At 45.8% G+C, this 17,702-nt stretch overlaps 1 protein-coding gene across 11 annotated transcripts in view; it reads left to right on the plus strand.

The window, feature by feature from the left end:
* Positions 1-17,702, plus strand: part of CCDC91 (coiled-coil domain containing 91) — a 518,367-nt gene that overhangs the window by 25,524 nt on the left and 475,141 nt on the right. The gene's annotated exons all lie outside the window — the stretch shown is intronic.

Below are 17,702 nucleotides of genomic sequence, written 5' to 3' on the forward strand. Positions count from 1 at the left end.
GGATGACACTTAAGTTAGGAGAGAGGTAGATATGCTTAAGGGTAGGGATGGGGTCCAGAGTGACCTAGACAAATTGGAGGATTGGGCCATGAAAAATCTGATGATATTCAACAAAGACAGAAGAATCCCAAGCGCTGTTGTACAGGCTGGGGAGCGACTGGCTAAGCAGCAGTTTTGCAGAAAAGGACCTGAGGATTACAGTGGATGAGAAGCTGGATATGAGTCAACAGTGTGCCCTTATAGCCAAGAAGGCTAATGGCATATCGGGGTGCATTATTAGGAGCACTGCTAGCAAATCTAGGGAAGTGATTATTCCCTTTTATATGGCACTAGCGAGGTCATATCTCAAGTATTGTCTAATTCTGGGCTCCCTCTTACAGAAAGGATATAGACACATTGGAGAGAGTCCAGAAGAGGTCAACAAAAATGATTAGGTGACTGGAGCATATGACTTAGGAAGAGAGGCTGAGGGTTTGGGGCTTATTTAGTCTACCGACGAGAGGAGTGATGGGGGATTTGATAGCAGCCTTCCAACTACCTGAAGGGGAAGAGGATGGAAAGAGTGTTTTCAGTGGTGACAGATGGTAGAATGAGGAGGAAGGGTCTCTAGTTACAGTGTGGGAGGTCTAGGTTGGATATTAGAAAAAACTGTTTTATTAGTAGGTTGGTGAAGCATTGGCATGGGTTCCCTAGGGAGGTGGTGGAATCGCCATCATAGAGGTTTTTAAGTCCTGGCTTGAGAGAACCCTGACTGGGATGATTTAGTTAGGGTTGCTCCGGCTTTTAGCAGCGGGATCTATTATTCTATGATCTGTGGGCAGGTGTACTTACTACAAATTTTAGCTACCTTCCAGATATCTATAGAGAGTATCTTTATTGACTTGTGGGAGTTGTCTCATACCTCATAGTCCTAAAAAATCACAAGAACAAGGTGTGTCACCAAAGAACTGCAATGATTTCTGATCCTCCTTGTTTGTGAAACTGATATAAATGCCAGAATGTGATTTCTTTTGCATTTGTCACCACTTCAGTGCTTCTTCTGAAATCATGGGCATTTCAAAATACTAATCTTGCTATTTGCTGTTGCTTTCCATTAAGTTTGAAGTTTCATTTGCTTACTATGGAATCTGGGCTGTTTTTTCTATAGCCCATCGTGGTTTGAGGGGTGGGAAACAATGTGTTTAAAAAAAAAAAACACCTAACCCAGATCTTTTGTTCTCTTGCTGAGGGTTCAAGCTTTAATGATTAGCTTTAGTTACTAGCAAAGGGGCTGGCAAACTTTCCGAAGTGGTGTGCCAAGACTTAATGCTCCTTTTCTGGGCTATGTCACTCTCCCAATAGGGGGGAAGGGGCTCTCTCTACTGCACACTGTGGACCACCTGCGTCAAAACAAACCTTTCTGTGGACTCCCAGTTGCTAATGGAAACTCAACGTTAATTATTAAATACACCCAAGCCATTTTGCTAGTGCTGCAGCTGGGGAGAATGGTTTAATTTAAATTATTAAACAGATTAAATGTTTTAGCTTTCTCATGTTAGTTTATCAAGCTACATTTTAAATGTAGTAAAATATCATGTCCAACACAACAGGTTTCAATGTTTTCTTTATTTATGGCAGGGGTGGGGAACCTTTTTTGGGTTGGGTCACCGACCCACCGAAAAATCCACTGGGGATCACACAGGTGAGAAGCAAAATACTCTTCCCCAAGCCCCAACCCTCACTGATGGGGGGGGGCAACTTTGACACCCCACTCTTCTGGCACTATAGTCCCCACAGGCTGAGTGGAATGGACAGGGTACATTCAGGGCTTCCTATAAGCCAGATTTACTTTTCTGGGGTTCCAGAGTTAGTGGATTTTGTGGATCCTCTTAGGCTCTAGGGCAGTGGTCTCCAACTTTTTAAAGAATGAGATCATTTTTTGAATTTAAGTGCAACCCAAGATCTACCTCAAATCCAAATACCCTTGCCCCACCTCATTTCTGTTTTCCAAGGCTTCGCCCCTACTCACTCCGTCTATCCTCCCTCCCGGAGGAGCTTCTAGGTGCAGGCTCTGGGAGGGTGTTTGGATGCAGGGGTGCTCGGGGCTAGGGCAGAGGCTTGGGGTGTAGGAGGGGGTTCATGATAGGGGTAGGGTTTCAGGATATGAGCTCCAGGAGTACTGTTTTACCTCAGGCTGCACCTGGATGGTGGTGCAGTGGGGTTAAGGCAGGCTCACCCCTGCCCTGACCCTGCATCACTCCCAAAAGTAGCCAGCAAACTTCCATCCCAAGCCCTGTTTTCCCCCCTCTGCTCTGTGGAGCTAGAATACTGGGTGTGAGAGGGGGCACCTTGACATGAGTGCTCCTCTTCTCTCTCCCCTGCCCTGCCCAGCAAGCAGGAGTCTCCCTTCCCCAGCACACAGCCCGCAGGGAGCAGTGTGGTGCAGCCCAGGCCCCAGAACGCCCCCGTGTGCTGGCTGATCAGCCCTGGCTCTGTGGAGCAGGCCCAGCTCCGCCCCTTCCTAAAGCAGGAGGCATGCATGTGCCTCTCTTCCCTCACTCCCCCCCCCCCCCAAGCCGGAAGCTGGAGTTGGTGCTCGAGCCTGCAGCTGCTTGGATATAGCACTGGCTCCCCACTGTGTGGGGGGATGGGTGGGGCTGGGCTTCCTCCCCATACGCTAGTAAAAATCGGCTCATGTGCTGCTTGTGGCACTCATGCTGGTGTTGCTGACCCCTGTACTAGAGAATGTTGAATACCCATCTTATTGTAATTTTTTCTCCAAGCCATTGCTTATATTCCTCGTTGTTAATCCTCTCTCCCTGCTCCCCTTGACTTTTCATTTTCATCCCCAGAATATCTCTCAGCCTCAGGAAGCTCTGCTTTTAACTCTTAACAGAGGAGAGCTGGATTTCCTTTCTGTGAAGCCATTTGTTTATATGGCTGTTCCTTTTGCCCAGTGCATTAGGAAGGGTATGTATACCTGCGAGGGAGGAATGCAAATGCGGCTGAGCGAAATTGCAAATAAAGTGCGGATTTGAATTTACTGAGCTTAATTTGCATAATCGCATGCAGCCGCTTTTTCGAAATACCTTATTTCGAAAAAAGAAATGCTGTCTACACATGGATATTTGGAAAGAAAACCCTTCTTTCGAAATTACCCTTACTCCTTATAAAATGAGGTTTAAGGGTAATTTTGAAACAAGGGTTTTCTTTCGAAATAATCGCATCTAGGCAGGATTTCTTTTTTCAAAATAGTGTATTTTGGAAAAGCGGCTCGCTGCAATTATGCAAATGAAGTGTGGGAAATTAAATCAGCGCTTCATTTGCAATTTCGCTCAGCTGCATTTGCATTCCTCTCTCAGAAGAGGAATGCAGTGTAGACATACCCAAAGTTTGTTACGTTGTTTACCATGTCTCTATTCCATTGCTTACCAAGAAAGCATAGTAATCCTTAGGACCGGTATTCTCTCTAACATTTTCTATATATTTCAAAGAGCTTACAAATAAGGGCTTATCTTATAAAACAACTAGCATTATACCTAGTACTTGGTACTTGTGACTCATCAGAGCCAGAACTCTAACACATAGCAAAGATCTGGACTTAATACAACACAATTTACCATGTATTAATTAGTAACATAGGATTTTGAAAAGTCAGAGTTTTAGATATTTTTTAGATATTTTTTTTCTTTCTTACCTTAAGCCATTAACACCAATATAAACTTGGTTTGAAATGCAATCTTGGAAATGTCCTGCCTCTTCTCTCCCCCACTCGCCCCGGCATGAAACATATTTCCTCCTCCAATTCAGACACAGAGGACTCCCATCTAGCATGGAACTGGGACTTAAAAACCTCTAGGGATGGAGATTCCACCACCTCCCTAGTTAACCCATTCCCGTACATTACCACCTTCCTAGTGAAATAGTTTTTCCTAATATCCAACTTACACCTCCTGAGACCATTGCTCCTTGTTCTGCCATATGTCACTTCTGAGAACAGCTGCTCTCCTCTTTGGAACCTCTCTCCAGGAAGCTGAAGGCTGCTATCTCTCTCTCTCTCCCCCTTCCCCCCCTCTTCTTTAGACTAAATCAGTGGTCCCCAACCTTTTGGGGCTGCCAGACATCTAGGGGTGGGGCCACCAACGTGCTGCACGCCTGGGGCTGGTGCCGCCCCTGTGCCGCGTACCCAGGGCCGGCCACACTCCCAGGGGCCAGCATCGCCCATATGCCGTGTGCCTGGTGCCAGCACAGCCATTGCGCTGTCCACCCGGGGGCGGGGCCGCCCATACGCTGCATGCCCGGTGCCAGCGCCACCCATGCGCTGCACTCCTGGGGCCAGCGCCACTCCTGAGCCACACTCCCAGGAGCCAGCAGTGCCCATGTGCTGTGCGTCTGGAGCCGGTGCCACTCTTGTGCCACATGCCCAGGGGCGGGGATGCTCATATGCCATGCGCCCGGGGCCGGCACAGCCCATGTACCACGCACCTGGGGGTGGGTCCGCCCATGTGCCTCACGCCCAGGGGCCGACACCGCCCATACGCTGTGCGCGTGGGGCTGGCACACCCCTTGGGCCATGCACCCGGGAGCGGGGCCACCCATACGCTGTGCGCTCAGGGGCTGGCACCGCCCATGCACCACGTGCCCGGGGGCGGGGCTGGCCCCGATCACTCGGTGGATGCACAGAAATGGCCCGGCGGGCGCCATGGCGCCCGTGGGCACCGCATTGGAAACCACTAAAATAAATCAAAATCCCTCCATTTGTTCTCTTTTGTTGGCTGGTTCCTGAAAAAAGGCTAATTTTCTTCAGGTAAAAGCGACAAGGAGTCCTGTGGCACCTTATAGACTAACTGAAGTGTAGGAGCATAAGCTTTCGTGGGCAAAGACCCACTTCGTCAGATGCACCTGACGAAGTGGGTCTTTGCCCACGAAAGCTTATGCTCCTACACTTCAGTTAGTCTATAAGGTGCCACAGGACTCCTTGTCGCTTTTGCAGATTCAGACTAACACGGCTACCCCTCTGATACTTTCTTCAGGTATATTCCCTTTAATGTTGTGTAATAAGTGTTGTGTTTTTCCCCTATAGCTAATGGGAAGAGATAAACAAAAGTAGAAAAAGCTGCAAAAGTTGTTGATTTCTACTTTACCAGACAGAAAAGATGGATTTGGATTTATTATTTGTATTTGTGGAACTGGGTCATAGAAGACATGGGCTAAGGGCTAGAATCTGATTCCATTTCTCACAATGAATAGTCATGCTTGTAGTTGGACCTTTTATATATACTCTCAGTACTTAAAAACCCCAATTGGAAGTTTACATCTGTCTTGTCAATAAAGGCATTTTAGATATCTTCAGCTCAATTAGTACAATAATGATGCTACACATTATAGTCCCAAAACCACTGTGGTCAGGACTAGTAAATAAATGTGTTCAAATCAACAATTAATTTATTTATGTTTCCTTGAAAATGTAATGTGCGGTATTTGAATAATACTCTTATGTAATGATTAAAAAAACTCTGAAACTTAAAGTTTCCAAGTCTAAATGCCTTTTAAGTAATTCTCCAAAATAAGAAGCTTACGTTTATTTCTTAATGGATTTTTACAATGCTTAACTTTGGCTCTACTGAGAAATATTACAGTTATCCTATTAAAAAAACTGTAGGTTATCCAAGATTGATCAGTGAGGAACACTCAATGTAAAGTAACGTATTTCCATTTAGAAGAGTTTAGAATATCTCTCAGGAAATAATTATCCCCATTTCCTACCTCATATGTTCTGTTTTGGCATGAATTCTTAAGTTGTTAATGAAGAGTTTGTATAAATTCTATTAAAGCAATTTTTGTAAAAATCACACACAAATATTATAATTAGTAATGTGTCATTTTTCAAATTAGAAACAGTATTAATTTTCCCTTTCTCCCCCGCCCTGCACACCTGATTTTGTGATGATGACTTTTGTTGAACTTTATGCCTCCTTAGGTGATAACTAATAGCTAAACTTGTATTTTAGAAATGCAGAGAGCTTTGAAAATTGACACAGATCATTCTTTACTTTTCATACAGGACTTTGAACCCTACTACTTCAGTTAAAAAGAAAAACATGAAATGAAATCTTAAATATTTGGACTTTATTCTCTTTATCAGATCTTTTCATGTATGTCTTACTGCACACTTCTAAAAATGTTTGACTGGCATCACAAACATAAGACAATGTGTATAATAAAATATCACAGGATTCAGCTCTCCACTAGGGATGTAAGTGAGTAGTCGAGTTGACTACTTGACTACTTGCTTCCACCCCCACTTTGCTGCCTCTGTATCAGAGGTATCACTGTCTTCACAGTGCTGCTTGTCTCCCTTCCTCTCCCCCACTACTCTGCTGCCTCTAGCAAAGGCAGCAGGAGTGGTGTTAGGTGAGTCTGCTGCAAAGCCATCCCTGTTTGTGGCCAGCCCTGGCTGCCGTGGACAGGGGCTGTTGGAGTCCGTACGAGCCAGGACTGAACAAGCCTGGCTCAGTCCTGGCTCGCACCTGTCTGGGACTGCTGCAGCTCTGTATTTTAAATGTATTAAGTGTCACCTGGCTCTTAATACATATAAAATGCAGAGCCTCAGCAGTCCTGGCTCTGTCCTGACTCATGTTGGTCTAGGACCTACTCCCACTGTAGTTTAAATGTAGTAGGAGATGGGATGCTTGAGTACTTGGCTCCTACTACATTTAAACTGCAGAGATACAGCGGGGGTAGCTCCTGAACTGGTACAAGCTGGGACAGAGCACCATTTTTTATTGACTAATGTACTTGATACAAATTGTATCGAGTACACGATTAGTTGGTTAATCGTGTCTTAACATTCTTATTCTCCACCAGCTTCATGGGTTAGAAGTCTGTATATATATCATTATATTCCTGTAGAACTACAATTAAAATGTCTCCACATTTTATGCTACATTATATCCACTATTTTTCGGAGAGGAATTGACAGATATGCCCACCATAATTTCTAACTTCATTCCTAAAGGAAAAATATAAATTAAAAAGTGAAATATGTGATATGTTTTGTTTTTAGCAGATTCTTATTATTTTTAACTATAGATTTTTAGCAACGTCCTTTTATAAAAGTGTCTTTCTTTCAATAAGATCCCGAATTGGTATAAATGCAAATATATTTGTGAACTACAGCAAATTGAGAGATCATTTAATCTCACAGTTCAAAATGGGAGATCCTTCATCATTTGGTCGTCTTTGTAACACCCTGATAATTGAAGCCAGGCGATACGTCATAACGGCCATAATGGCCAGTGATCATCTGGCAGCCATGTCCGCTGCATCAAATGCTGGTTATAGATTCACTCTAACAACTAACTGGCCCCCATTGACAAGTAACATAACTTTGCTATATTGCCTAATGTTCTAAAATTCTTCCTAATAGTAAACATTTTTTTTTGTACTTGCGTTTATGCCAATTACTACTTGTTCCATCTTCTGTGGTGAATGAAAATAATCGAGCTTGGTTCATTCTATAACATTTTCACGTATTTTATATAATTATCATCAATTTACCTGCCCATTTCTCAAAAGTTTCCCAACCTGTTGTAGGTCCTGTTTCTGAACTTGTTCCAATTTGTTTGCCTTTGTTAAAGTCTTATGCCCACAATTAATGAATATAGTTCTACAACTGAGATCTAACCTATGCTAAGTGGAGTCAAATAAAAATTCACTCCCCATTTTAGGTGAATAAACTTTTTAATGTGATGGCTCTGAACCTGTGGTCTATGGACTACAAATGGTCCACAAAGCACTTTTTGTTCATCTTTGGAACCACTGACTACATGGTGCTGATGTTCTTTATTTCTGGTTGATCGATCATATTAGATAAAATACATTACATACTTTTCTGTCCATGGTACAGTTGCAGTAGATGACATACTGATGCTATAAGATTATAAGATACAAAAACTCCCCCCAAATCCTAATACCTGGATTTTGGGGAATCTGCTGCCACTATCAAGTGCTTTTGAACCCACAAACAGGGATGGACACTGAAACCAGTCCCAGGACACCCCAAGCTCTTTTCTCTAAGGAATTTGAAAAGAAAAGAGAAAATACAAGTTGCAGGCTGTGATTACTGTCCCCTCATCAAAGGCATGCGGATCCCACAGACAGATTTTCCAGGACACAGAAATAAACCAGGTTAATTTAAAAAAAGAAAAAACTTTTATCCAAAACAATGCTACTGTTGCAAGCATAATGACTAGATGGAAAAAGTCATCTATTAATATACTCATGGGGGACCCCCATGGGCTCAGGACGTAGTTACAAAAGGAAGGAAAAAACATTTGCAAGAGCACAGTCATCAGATCCAAAATCCCAAACCAGAAAACAAAACCTGACTGATTTATCTAACTTTATTCTACTTATGCATTATGAAGAGTCTTTTTCTTGGAGAGAGACATGTCTTCTGTCTCCCTTAGTATCTAGAGTGAAAACTGTGGCCCAGAGACAAAGGAGGAAAAAGTTAAAAATCCTTTGTCCCAGTTTGAAATCCCTACCTGCATTACTATTGGCTGAGCAGATTCTTGGCTAGGTACAGGGACATAGTTAACCCCTTAATCCCCAGGCTTCTGGCCAACCCTTATGGTTATTACAAAATTACTAAATTATTCTTCTGCATCTGTTAGGTGTATATCAGAGAGTTTATGTATCTAATAGTTCTTCATCGAGTAGTGTCCCCGAGGGTGCTCCACTCGAGGTGCTGGGCTCGTCCCGGCGCCGCAAACCGGAGGAATTTTCACTAGCAGTAGCCCCCTGCCGGACCGCGCATGCGCGAGTGCCCCTTCACGCCTTTCATCTGAGCGCAGTCCGGTCTTGTCAGTTTCTCTCCAACCGTCCGCAGCTGCAGACGGAGTTAGTTGAGGCTCCCTTCTCCTCTCTGAGGGGAAAGGGAAAAACCTTCCTAGTTATAGTTGTTATTTGGTTAGTGATAGGTAGTTATCTGTTACACTGTTCTAGTTGTAGTTCCCCCTTTTTAAAGAAAAAAAAAAAAAGAAGAAAAGAAAAGCCGCTTTTCTTCAGCGGTCGGTCAGGGCTTTCCTGACTGTAATTGACTAATAACCAAAGGACTCAAGAATGCCAGGATCACCCGGCTTCAAGAAGTGCCTCCAGTGCCAGGAGGCTATCCCCATCTCAGATGGACACTCCCGGTGTGTCAGATGTCTCGGGGACACTCATGTCCCAGCCAAGTGTAGTCACTGCGCGAAGATGACAGCTCGTGCTAGAAAGGATCGGGAGCTGAGGTTGAGAGTCCTTTTGTTCAATAAGGCTCTCCAAGCTCCGGAGGTCTCCGAGCCACACTCTGCATTTCCTGAGCAAGCCGGGCAAGCCCCCAAGATCCACGGGACGCCGAGCGCCATTGCGGACAAGCCGGGGAGCTCTGGCTATGCGCCGAGACTCCCCGCGGGCAAGGCGGGCAAGGGCCGTAGCTCTTCTGCCCCAACTGCAGCCTGCCCCAAAAGCTCCGCTCCGACACCCAAGAAGGGGTCGAGAGCGGAGTCGGTGCTGGCAACGGCTTTAACGGCCATTGCGGAGCCGGCAAGAGAAGCCCCGGCACCGGGAGTTCCGGCGCATGTGCACCCGCAGCCAGCTGTGACGGCACCCACAGCGCCTTCCATAGGTGCCGCTCTGGGCTCCTCGGTGCCGGACATATCGGCACCGGATGCACCTCCGCCGCAAGAGTCTCTGCCAGCCCAGCCTCCTGTTTTCACCTTTCTGGGGGATCAAGCTGCACCGAGCCTTTACTCTGCCGTTCACGTGGCAGACGTTCAAGTGGCAGAGGCTTCTTCACTGTCTGCTGTTCTGACACAAGCACCTCCTCAGCCTGCCTGCAATGCCTCGGTGCCAACCAAAGCGCAACAAAAGACTGCAAGGGTCCAGACACCATCAATAACGCCGGACAGTGTCACCTGGACCTGACTCACCTACCTCGTCCCATGCTGATTACCGTCGTCATATTCACCGTTACACGACCTCCAGGGAACCCTACTATAGGTCACCTCGTCATTCATCGCCACGTCGGTACTATCGGGATCGCTACTCGAGGTCTCCCTTACGCTACTGTAGGAGATCCCTTTCACCAAGATCCCCAAGACGTACAGACTGCCATCGTCGGTATGACACAGTGAGAAGATACAGCCGTTCTCCCTGCCGCAGTCGGAGGGAGGATAGATATTATCACGAGTACTCTTCTCATTCATCTCACCGCAGAAGGTATTCGCGATCGCGATCACTGCAATCTTCTCGGCATCATTCTCCACATGGTCTGCACAAGTCTACTCTTTATGTTGCGCCACCATCCTCGGCTGGGGATTTGGATTCGCAATATCAGGAGGATAAGCAGGACCACACTGCTCTTCAAGGACAGCAGAGCCCTGATTCCCCGGCGCAGCGTTCCTCATCCTCGCCGGATGACGCAGTGGTCCCTGCGGACTTGTCTCTTACGGAGGACCACAAGCAGTTCCAGGAGCTCTTCAAGAGAGTTGCACAATCCCAGGACGTTCAGACCGTGGACGTGCAACAGAAACAACATCGATTGCTTAAGAATCTGCAACCTTCCCAAAAGTCAAAACTCGCTTTTCCCTTTGATGAAGCTATACTGGAGATCGCCAACGACATCTGGCAGACCCTGGCCACTTCGCTACCAACTAATAAGCGGTCGGACAAGAAGTACTTCATCACTCAGAAAGATATGGAGTTTCTCTTTACGCATCCTCAGCCTAACTCCCTTGTCGAGGACGCCGCGCAACAGAGAACAAGATCATCTCAGACCAAGAATCCCTCAAATGACAAGGAGGCCAAACGTCTGGATATCTTGGGCAGGAAAGTATATTCCTCCTCTACTTCTGCCCTGAGGATGTGTAACTTTGCGGCACAACTAGCAAACCATGATTTCGATAACTATTCAAAACTGATCCCTTTATTTGAGCACTTGCCGGATTCCAAACGTCAGATGCTCAAGGCAGTGATACAAGAGGGCTATACAGTTGCCCGAACAGCCTTGCAGATCGCCCTTGACACGGCTGACGTAGCTGCTAGATCCGCAGCTTCGGCCATAGTCATGCGTCGGGCGTTTTGGCTGCATTAGGCCGCTGTCCCGAAGGAGATGCAGGCCAAGGTGGAGGATTTGCCCTTCGATCGCAAATCGCTATTTGCTCAGTCGACAGATCAGGTCTTCCACTCGGGCAAGGATACACGTATGACTTTGAAAACGCTAGGGATGTACACCCCCCCCTACAAACGTAGGAGATACATACCCTACAATAGACAAAGACCATTCTCATATGCGACGCCACGCGCCAGGCCATACGAGCAACAGAGGCCGAGACAATGGCCCCAGAAGCGTCGCCAGCAACCCAACAAGACGCCTGTCCAGCAGCAGGGCCGACAGCAGGTTTGATGGGTTGATCGAGGGACTTCGGACCACCCTGTTAACAGAGACTCCGGATATCACAAAAGGCGTATTCCATCATCGTCTCAGACCTTATCAGCATCGTTGGGCTGTCATATCCACCGACCGGTGGGTTCACGACATAATTACTTCAGGATATGTCATCCCCTTCACCTCTCTTCCCCCTCCCTCCCCTCCTGCCCCGTCCCTTTTCAGGGACGCCTCTCACGAGACGCTTCTACATCAAGAGGTGTCACGCCTTCTCATGTTAGGGGCAGTGGAAAGGGTGCCGACCCCCTTTTTGGGGAGAGGGTTCTACTCTCGCTATTTCCTCACCCAGAAGAAATCAGGGGGTTGGAGGCCTATCCTGGACCTACGTCGGCTCAACCGTCATCTGAGAAGGCAAAAATTCAAGATGGTCACGTTATCTTCAATCATCCCGGCTCTCGACAAAGGGGATTGGTTCGCGTCCCTCGATCTTCAAGACGCCTACTTCCATATAACGATACACCCGGCGCACAGAAGATTCCTTCGGTTCACAGTGGGGTCCGACCACTATCAATATCGCATGCTGCCTTTCGGACTATCGGCGGCCCCACGGGTTTTCTCCAAGACCCTGGCGGTAGTGGCGGCCTACCTGCGACGCCTCGATATTACAATCTTTCCATACCTGGACGATTGCCTGCTAAAGGCTTCCACACTCGACGAGGCTACGAGGGAAGTGTCTATAACTACCGCTTTGTTCACAGCCCTCGGGCTCATAATCAATGTCGAGAAGTCCTTCCTAACACCTACTCGCGACCTGGAGTTTATCGGTGCAAGACTCGACTCCCTAACCGCGAGGGCATACTTGCCGGTAAAGAGGTTTCAACTCATACAGGACCTGGTACAATCATTATCCATTTCCCCGAAGTCCCGAATATTTACCTGTTTGCAACTACTGGGACACATGGCAGCCACCACGTATGTGGTTCCACATGCCAGACTCCATATGCGACGTCTTCAACATTGGCTGTTCACTGTGTACATGCCCCAGGTGCGCAGTACGAACAGGGTGGTTTCTCTGCCCAGTCAGGTGCGGTCTTCCCTGGCATGGTGGGACAACCCCTTCAACATGCTAACAGGGGTCCCCTTTCATGCCCAAAAAACCATCTCTACAAATCACTACAGATGCCTCTCTACTCGGCTGGGGCGCCCACCTTCGGGAGCTCCGTGCGTAGGGTCTCTGGACGCCCCAGGAATCGCTACAGCATATAAATTTTCTCGAACTAAGAGCAGTCTTCAAGGCTTGCAAGCACTTTCTGCCCATCATCCGAGGACATTCCATACAGATTCTCACCGACAACATATGCACGGTGTATTATATCAACAAGCAGGGGGGGTCACGCTCCCGCTCCCTGTGTGTGGAGGCTGTGCGCCTGTGGAATTGGGCTATTCAACAAGGTATCACCATAACTGCAGCATACCTCCCTGGCAAGGACAATGTAATTGCCGATACTCTGAGCAGGCATTTCCTCTCACAGCACGAGTGGGAATTGCATCCCGAAGTGCTCCGCGACATCTTCTTGCAATGGGGTTTTCCCAAGGTGTGGACTTGTTCGCCACTCGACACAACAGGAAATGTCCTCAGTATTGCTCACGAGCAGGCATCGGCATGAACTCTCTCGGGGATGCCTTCCTTCTGGACTGGAATCACCACCAATTGCTGTACGCCTTTCCTCCTCTTCCACTCATTCCAAGGGTTTTGGAGAAGATAGCACTGGATGGCGCAACAGTGATTCTGATAACCAAATCTGTCTGGGCCAGAAAGGTGCTAACACAGCTGTCGAGAATGTCAGCGGCCTATCCACGACGACTACCGCAGCTGTCCAACTTGCTATCCCAGAAACACGGCACGGTTCTTCACCCAGCCATCGACCGCATGCACCTCACAGCATGGCTCCTAGTTGGCTCCAAGCTTCGGAACTCTTATGTTCCCAAGAAGTGAGACGCGTGTTGGTTAACAGTAGACGCAGTACAACGCGTAAATCCTATCTCTATAAATGGCGCCGTTTCCATTCGTGGTGTTTGGCAAAGGATCTTGACCCTCACTTATCGTCTATACAACAGATACTGGATTATGTGATGCATCTAAAGACGACGGGACTAACTATTTCTTCCCTGAGGGTGCATCTAGCGGCAATTTCAGCCTTCCGTCTTCCCGTTGACGGCTTTTCAGTGTTCGCCCACCCTATCACCAAGAGATTTCTGAAGGGGCTAGGCAACTTGTATCCGGCCCACAGGATCCCACCAGAACCTTGGGACTTACCTCTGGTATTGGACGCTCTGACTCGCACACCCTTTGAGCCGCTTGCAACGTGTGGTCTACGGATGCTCACGATGAAAACTGTGTTTCTACTTGCCATCACGTCGGCGCGTCGAGTAAGCGAATTAGCAGCTCTTTCCGCCGATCCGCCGTATACGCAGTTCTTCAGTCATGCGGCAGTACTGCGTGTCCAACCAGCGTTTTTGCCAAAGGTCAACTCTGCTTTCCATATAAATGAGCCTATAATTCTACCGACTTTCTACCCAAAGCCTCACTCCTCATTGGAAGAAGCACGTCTACACACCCTAGATGTCAGGCGAGCACTGGCCTTTTACCTTGACAGAACTCGAGTCTTTAGAAAATCTCGACGGCTTTTCCTTTCTACAGCCGAACGCTCCAAAGGCAAACTACTTTCTGCACAGCGTATTTCCCGGTTGGTCATTGCTTGCATCACGCAATGTTACGCCTTGCGCAACAAGTCTCTTCCGAGCGGTCTTCGTGCTCATTCCACCCGGGGAATAGCTACATCCATTGCCTATCTTCATGGAGTACCATTGCAGGACATATGCCGTGCAGCAACCTGGTCGTCCACCCTCACATTCGCTAAACACTATGCCCTTGCGAACATACTTACCTTCGATTCGAGGGTAGCTCAGGCTGTCTTGTCTACAGCCCAAAAGCGATAGGTCCGAAGCACTCAGGTCACGCTGGACCACTGCTGTGTACTCACCTCGAGTGGAGCACCCTCGGGGACACTACTCGATGAAGAAAAGAGAGTTACTCACCTGGTGCAGTAACGTCTGTTCTTCGAGATGTGTGTCCCCGTGGGTGCTCCACGTCCCACCCTCCTCCCTGCTTCGGAGCCTCTATTTATGTCTTTCAGATGCTTCTGGTTGGGAGGAAACTGACAAGACCGGACCGCGCTCAGATGAAAGGCGCGAAGGGGCATTCGCGCATGCGCGGTCCGGCAGGGGGCTACTGCTAGTGAAAATTCCTCCGGTTTGCGGCGCCGGGATGAGCCCAGCACCTCGAGTGGAGCACTCACGGGGACACACATCTCGAAGAACAGACGTTACTGCACCAGGTGAGTAACTCTTATAACCCTTCCCCCCCCCCCCAAAAGATACAGTGGTTATTTCAATTGGGTTTACAACACATACTGTCAAGTGACTAAAATTAGTTTAAAAGCATATGAAAATAAAATATCTTTTATGGGATAAATAGGTTAACTTAGATACTACACGTAGTGAAGCTGAAAATGTGATAATTGCTAGGTTTATTTTTTGTATTTGTTTAAAGTTTTACATACTAACTTCCATTTTCTTTCAAATATTCTTTAGTGACCTGTTCCAAAACTTATTGTCTGACAGACTCCCATGAACTTTTAATGAGTATTGAATCAGGCCCTAAAATATTGACATAGTTTCAACATCTTTTCAAACTGTTATAAATTTATTAAATCTGGTTTACATTTTTGAATACTTTGTGTAGCTGGATAGCTGTCCTTATTTTTAGATACATGCTAATGATGTGCAATGGTAATAGTGTGCCGTGACTTATTTTGATTCCTTTACCTTCAGTAATGGGTTTTTGTCTACATATTTTCTATTTGTATAATTCCATATCACATTTCTGTGACCAGAAAACAACTCTTCATCACAGTCGTTTTTTTACTCCTGGGTTTTTTTTGGTACTGTGCATTTAACTATTAATGTTAATTAAGTGTGCAGTCATAAATAAAGGACTAGTCACTTAGGACTGGGTTCGTCCACCTTGTATCTGTGCTATGAAAAATATCCATCTGGCATCTGCATTGCGAAAAGCTGTGTGAACTTAGAGAGTTTGATTTTTGTTTTTCAGGGTTATGTGGAAATTGAACAATTTTTTTTATTTAATTGAATCATCTCTTATTAGGCATAACCATGCAAATTTCAATTTAATTTGATCAGTTATATTTCATTAACATTTGGTAAGCCCTGGAAGAGACTATTTCTGTATTGCTAATGATTTTCAGCAGCATATCGACACTCATGTCTGCCTGACTTTGGAGACATTACTCTTTTATAATGTTCTAATTCATTAGGATTTCTTGCAACTACCTGCATCTTTTGTTTTCTGCCCATATGTTACTGAAATCATCACAGCTAGCCATTTAAATTAACTGGAAAATAATACATTTTATAAATTTGTCTTCCATTTTTGTTTCATTTATTGAAGTTATTTGGTTCATCCTTATTCTTAGTCTTTTATCAGGAGAAACTTTGAGTATATATTACTTGTTTAGCTGAACTCTTTCAGGAGTAACAATTTATGGCTTGATTTACTTTCAACTTACTTTGCGTGTTTCAGAAGAAACAAGACATTTTTAGCTAAAATGTGTATCAAAATGTCACATATCATGGCCACAACTCAAAAATGCTGATCAGTTTTGAAAATCTAAATCAACACCTTCCATGAAACCTAGGAAAGGACCTTTGTGGTGACAGAAAGACTTCCAGAAATTCACCACAGTCCTGTTCTAAATTGGAGTTTGTGCTATTGCTGCCAGACAGCTAAGAGATGTGAAAAGCAGAAAATATTATTGAATTGAGCCACAGTGCCAATTTAGAAAAAGAACTTTAAAATGTAAAAGTATTTTTCCATTCGTGGCAGATGAATATAACTTCAGAATACATGGTAAATGAAGAAATACAGAAATGTTTAATTCTGCTAGAAAGTTCTGCTGGAAAGTAAAACAAACAAAACCCCAGCTTTAAAAAAATCTAATAGTTGAACAGATCCCAGTTTTAGTAACGAAAAAAACATTTTACTTTAGATTAGAAATAATACAGTGGTATGTCATAAATCTAGCCACTCAGATGTCATTGAAGACATGGTTACCATAGGTGAACTCAAGTGATTTAATGGTGATGTGATATCCAAGAGACTAAGTAAGCTAGCAGCTTTTAATGCTACTGATTATAGGGTACACTGGACATGGCTGCTTTATCTGGTGGTAGACAGGCAGACTCACATTTAAAATCGCTACTTTCATTAATGAAATCTTGAACAATATTTTTTTTCCTTACTAGGGGAATTCCACTGTTGAGTCCCACATGATTTCTGTTTTCTGGCCTTCTCAAATATTTTGTGGTGATAAGGACAATAATGAAATTTCAGTAGGCTTATTATTAGGGATGTCAACATGTAGACAACTACACAATTAACTGATAAACCTAGGCAAATCCTAGGCTTAACCGAATCGGTTAATCCTGTCAGTTATACACATTTCTCCCTCCCCTCCTCTTCCCTTCCCCGCTCCCACTGCCTCTCTATCTGATAGAGAGACAGTAACACAGAGGTGTGAGGGGGCAGGTAGGAGTGATACACTTGAGAAACTGGAATTTAAGCTGGCTGTGCAGAGCCATCTGCCCCTCCATGCTGTTTCCTCTCTCTTTTGCTGTGGACAGAAGCTGCTCTGTGGGATGTCCACGGGGAGCTCAGACCCCTTGTGGACAGGGGTTGTGGAGCTGAGGTGCCCTGCAGATAGGAATGGCAGTTAGGAGCTGGTCTGCATGGAAAGCTGATTTTTTAACCGGCTCCCCTTGTGAACCAGCTCCCGCCTACCACCTAATGCTGCTGTCTCTGATAGAGAGGCAGCAGCACTGGGTAGCAGTGGGATTCTCGGAAATGGGGTCGGTAGTGCACTGACTATCGGCCCCATCCCCAGGGATTATCGAATAGTTGTGTAACTGCTAACATTTGATGCAGTTACATGACTACTCAGTTACACATTACCCAGCATCCCTACCTATGATCAAGTCTGGATGAGAAGTCAGTGATAATAGCTGGGATTAAGAAAATAATTTAGTTGAACTAGCAAAGGTTTCTCTTGATAGAGGTTACTTGTCTTGGTATCACTTCTTTCAGATGCAGCATCGTCTGTGGTTATCTATGTTTGTCTCCTTGAGACTTGCCGGTTGTAATGTGTTATTCTTT

The sequence above is a fragment of the Pelodiscus sinensis genome, chromosome 1 (genome assembly GCF_052426305.1).
Source record: "Pelodiscus sinensis isolate ZL-2025 chromosome 1, ASM5242630v1, whole genome shotgun sequence".
In the NCBI taxonomy this organism is placed as follows: Eukaryota; Metazoa; Chordata; order Testudines; family Trionychidae; genus Pelodiscus; species Pelodiscus sinensis.